The following is a 5,383-nucleotide window of genomic DNA, read 5'->3' as shown; positions in this document are numbered from 1 at the left end:
GATTCCGTACAGTGAATCGGTGAGTCACTGTATAGAATCGTCCTGTTCTCTCTAGAACCGGACGATTCCCATTTTTTTCTCCAATTCGATCCTTCCATGGCGATTCCCGAGTCGAATCGGACGAATCCGGTTCGACTTGACGTTTTTTTAAACACTGATATATATATATATATATATATATATATATATATAATATCGTACATTTATTTGTATAAATAAAATATTATATTTTTTTAACATGTGTTATAGCTCTCTTGTAGAACACCATCCACGTGGTGGACAGGCTTTAGAATGAACTGGAAACAACCCTTTGTTTTTTGAACTAGAAACAACCTTCCCGCAGCGAGATTTGTCCTTTGCCCTACACTAGCATTTGTCCCGGACTTGGTGTAGACCTCAACCGTGGGATGTCACATCTAACAACAGTATGGGGAGTTGTTTTAGTAGGAACCTTCGGCTTTTGCATCTAACAGCTCGGGAGATTTTTTAACTTTGTGCCTGCGAGATAAATAGGCTCATTGCTTACACTACTTCAAACAACTGCGAGCTGGATTATACGATTTGAAATTCTTACTCTACATTCTTCCCAAAGCATGAATTATTTTCTTTTTTTTTTTATAAGAAATTTATCAAACTATACTTAAGATTTGGACAATTTAGTATCCTATCTATACTTTTTTTTATTTAAAATGTCTTATCATTCTTTTAGTCAACTTTTAAAGAAAATGGATATGATGAAATCATTTACTTTTGATATAAAATGATCACAATTATTGTCAACTAATGTATGTGAAATTTGATGAGTAGTAATGTGTCATTAATTGAGCACAAGTAGTTTCTCTCTCTTTCACTTTCTCTATCTCTAAACCAGAGCTAAATGTATATGCAAGCAAAATAGAAGTGTAACTTTTGAAGGGCCCGCCTGTATTTTTCTTGGATCGATTTGAAGAGGGCTACTAAAATGGTTACTAATATGGCTTTGGATCAATACCTATCGTTAAATCGTATTTGAAAATATTATCAAACACTTACACATGCACATAATTCAATTGCATGACAATTATTAACATAAATATATAGCTAGAACTGAGGGCTCACTGAAACTGCGAACTAATGCCCAATCTATCAAATCACATAACAATCATTGAGATAAATATATACCTACAACTAAGTGTTCACTAATAAACTATGAATCAATGCCCATTATATCATCATCTTTTTCATGTTTTATCCTAATCATAAATTATATAAAAAATAATTAAGCATGATGTATGGAACGAACTCACCGAGATGCTCCGATTAGGGCTTCTAGATAATAACATAACCGTACCTTTAGAGCATCAATGTTTTGCGAATATCTTGCTAGACTATCTTAAATATATAGTGATTAATAACAATATAGAGATAGAACGTGATTAAGAGATGATGAAATCAAGATGACTTCATGATAGATAATTAAGGTATCTTTTGAAAAGCTATAGATGTACTTTTAGGTTCAAGATTCCTCTAAATACTTAGTAAGAGAGAAAATGTCATGTTGGAAGAGAATGAGAACCGCACCCTAACAAACTCCCAAAACGCTACCTCAAAGTAATAGCCCTCTTTGATTCAATGGGTTGAAAGAAAAAATATGGAGAAGGTTTTAAAAACAGTAGACAGTGTAAAAAATGGGGATGATTTAGTAATTTATAAAATAACAATAACTAACAATAAATAACAATTTAATTTTTTTAAAACAGACCATACAAAATATGGAGAAAACCCCCAAGCCCAACAATTTTCCTTCAAACTCCAATAGTTCTAAAGCTAGGAATCCTATATCCCTAAAAATTCTCTCTCCCAAGCCTCACCTTAGGGGTGGCAACGGGTCGGGTCCAGTTGGACATAGACCTGAACCAGGACCCGGACCCGGATAGTATTCGGGTCCAAAATTTAGACCCATACTCAAACCCATTGGGTCCCGGGTCTACCCATCAGATACCAGGTTTGGTAGGATCTATTGTCACCCTATAATTATGAGCTTCTTTTTTTTCTCCCTTTTTTTTACTATTATATACCTTATGATTATGAGCTTCTTCTTTTTTACCAATAATACAAGTAAATGTTGTCGATATTGTGACAATATGAACACCTAGTGTGCCTCAAAAGACATATGATTGCTCTCATATATCTTAGGACTATGGGTAAAGGTCAGGTTCGGCTGGACCCGGACCCGGACCCGGACCCGAACCCGGACCCGGACCCGGCTTGACCCAGATCTGGACCCAAATAGTATTCGGGTCCAAAATTTAGACCCATTCTCGAACCTGAAGTTGAGTATCCCATCGGATCCCCGGTCTAGTTGGGTCCATTGCCACTCCTATCTCACCTAGAACTCATTCCTTTCTTTAACTCACTATTTCACAGACAATTCGTCCATTACATCTCTAATGCTATTTTCTCTTTCTTTCTTTCTTTTTTTTTCTTTATAAATAGAGATATCTGATTGATCATGACCTTTTTGGATGGAGGACACTTCCTTAAGGGGTTGATATCGGACAATGCAACTAAGCTAGAATAAAAAAACTAAGCCTACTTCTCTCATAAAAGGGGGTATCCTCTTATTATACTACGCCCCCCTTCGAACTCTTTCTCTATGTTCATACGTTAAGAGTTTGATTTCCAAAAGGGGTATCTAATTAGGAAAAAGTTTATATAAAGGTGAGGTTTTAAACAATTAAATTAAGGGGCAGCTCAAAAATTCATTAGAAGAGGTTGTTTTGTTGCTCAAAAATCTTCAGATTGATCATCTCGACCTTAAGATATATAGACATGAGAAAAAATAGATTTCAAGTCATAAAAATAGTGCATCTTGTAATGCTTTTTCTGGACTATCAATTTTCAAAAGTTTCTAGTGTTTATAGATCAAGCATGATTTACCCTATTTTTGGAACTTTTTATCTTCTAATTAGAGATGAGAATAAATATTCAGGCTATCACAAAGATTTATAATACTAAAACATCTTTCGACACAATTTGACAATGTATCTTAGTTTGATTATTTAGGGCCTCAGCCTTATATAAACCGCACCTATCTAATTATCAGCATTTGAGAAATTTGGATCATTTCTCGATTTGTGCATGTCATCATTTCGCAAGGACCATAGTAATCTTTTGTGCATCCTTCCAATTTTATTGGACGTTTCGGAGGAGACAATTATCCCCTCCCTCCCACCTTCTCTCTCCTTTGTCTTGTCTCTCATTAAGTTCATCTACTTTGAGACTTCATACATAAAGAGTTTGATTCCAAACATATTGCAAGCTAAATTCAATTTAAGGCAAATTGCAATTTAGCAGGTTCCAAATTAATAGCTTAAGCATGTTATATTCTTACTACGAACAATTTTGTAATTGGCTCTAAATTATAATAATTTACCTTGTTGGGTAATGACATACTTAAGAGGATATTATTTATTAAAATTGTGTAATCGCATAAAATTTCGGATGTATGTCTCCACTTTGCCCATCTTGCTCTAATTTTATATGCGATATCTTCCTTAATTTCTCAATTCTCCTGGATTATCGACCTAGATATTGAAATCAATCCCTTTTAGGTATTTTTTGACTAGTAATCTTATATACTTTCTCGTTTCTATTCCTGGCTAATTTTAAAACCTTTAGATTCTAGTGCATCCCTTCAACATTCTAACTTTTTATTGACACTGCTTCTAGTCTCATCGATCAAAACTACATATTCCACGAACAATATATACTATAGTACCTCATCTTATATGCGTCTGGTTAACTCGTCTATAACCAAAACAAAGAGATATGATTTTAGTATTGACCCTTCATATAGGCCCATGTTATTATAATGATATTGTAATACAGTATAATGTACTATTATTTAATTATATTTTTTATATACTATATGACATAATTTTTAATGTTAGGCCCAAAAAAACATAGTTGGAAATATAAAAAAAGATATGAGGACTTATGCATCACTGATGATATGGCTCTTGATAGAGCAAAATGACAGACCACGATATTTATAGTCGACCCCAATTAGTTGAAAAAAAAATGTGATGATGATGATAATAACATAATTTTGTAATATAATGTATTATTATATAATATATTATAGCTATGGTATAGCTTATAGCTAGAAGTTTAAAGGGATTCTTATGGAGAAGGTTTCTCTCTCTTCCCTTCTACTATCTTTTTCACTGTTGAGAGTTAGAAGCATAAATAAAAGAGTGTGAAAGAGAGAGAGAGAGAGAGAGATTTATGAAAGGTAAGCAGTGTTTAAACCATTGAGGTATAGATTGGGTCTAAGTTTGCTTGACATTAACCTGATGCAGTCTGGGTCCAGATCCAACCTGGATCTTTTTGGTTTGAGTTAGGTTGAGGTCAACCAGACCAAAATATATTAATATAAATAATACTAATTAGGGTTATGTTAGGGTCCTCACATTATAAAGTATTTTTTGTCAATAAGAAGGAGGTAATATGATCTACATAGGATATCATATCACTCACATAGAGTATTAAATCTCGTGTTTTATGTAGGTGATGTCACATCCCATGTAGATTGACGCGACACCCCTCCTAATAACAAAAAATACCCGGTTTGTATAGAGTATATGCTCTAAATAACCAAATTAGAGCTTTTCTGCAAATAGTGTCGAAAATGTGGTTTCAATACTAAAAATCTTTTTGATCACCTTAAAATATATTTTTATTTTTATTTATAAATTTTAAAGCTTCAAAAGTAGTGTAAATTGATAGATCTATGAAATCTTGAAAATCTTAAAAATTGATGGTCTAAAAATGTATTACAAAATACACTATTTCCAAAACTTGAAATCAATTTGTTTATCACGTCCATGCATCTTGATGTCGAGATGATCAATTTGAGGATATTTGGGCCCCAAAACAACTTCTTCTAGTGAAAATTTTGTTATAGGCTCCAATTTGATTGTTTAGAGCCTTGGCTCTATGTAAACTTTTTCTATTAGAAAATACTCAATGCACAAAACAAAAACTAGACATGTCCAAAATTGTTGAGTACATTGATAAATTACTCTAAAATATAAGCACCCTAACATAACCCTACTAATTATGACATGGACTTGACCTAATCCCATAGGTTGGGTCCAGATTCAAATGACTTGGACCCAACCTGAACCCAAATCCGGATGTGGGTCTAACTTATACGTGGGTCGGGTCCAGGTCGAACCATTCCGACCTTTACCCTTTTTTCCCAATTCAAGGGTGGTCAATTTTCTTCCTCTGGCCAAGTGGCCAGTTTCTCTCTCTCTCTCTCTCTCTCTAAATAAATAAGAAGGGTGTCGTGGTCAGATCTCTCACCGTATATTAACCACTCCGATATTCCAGTTGC

General features: G+C 33.9%; 1 non-coding gene across 1 annotated transcript; it reads right to left on the bottom strand.

Annotated features, from left to right (window-relative positions):
• Window positions 1-3,091: 3,091 nt before the first annotated feature.
• On the bottom strand, window positions 3,092-3,194 carry LOC148780006 (U6 spliceosomal RNA). Its single transcript, XR_016043473.1, has one exon. It is a non-coding gene; the product is annotated as a U6 spliceosomal RNA (small nuclear RNA).
• Window positions 3,195-5,383: the final 2,189 nt, after the last annotated feature.

The sequence above is a fragment of the Amborella trichopoda genome, chromosome 10 (genome assembly GCF_054954075.1).
Source record: "Amborella trichopoda isolate Santa Cruz 75 chromosome 10, AtrichopodaSantaCruz75HAP2 v2.0, whole genome shotgun sequence".
NCBI classification, from domain to species: domain Eukaryota; kingdom Viridiplantae; phylum Streptophyta; class Magnoliopsida; order Amborellales; family Amborellaceae; genus Amborella; species Amborella trichopoda.
Note: the sequence above shows the minus strand (reverse complement) of the source record. Positions and strands in the feature narration are given on the sequence as shown.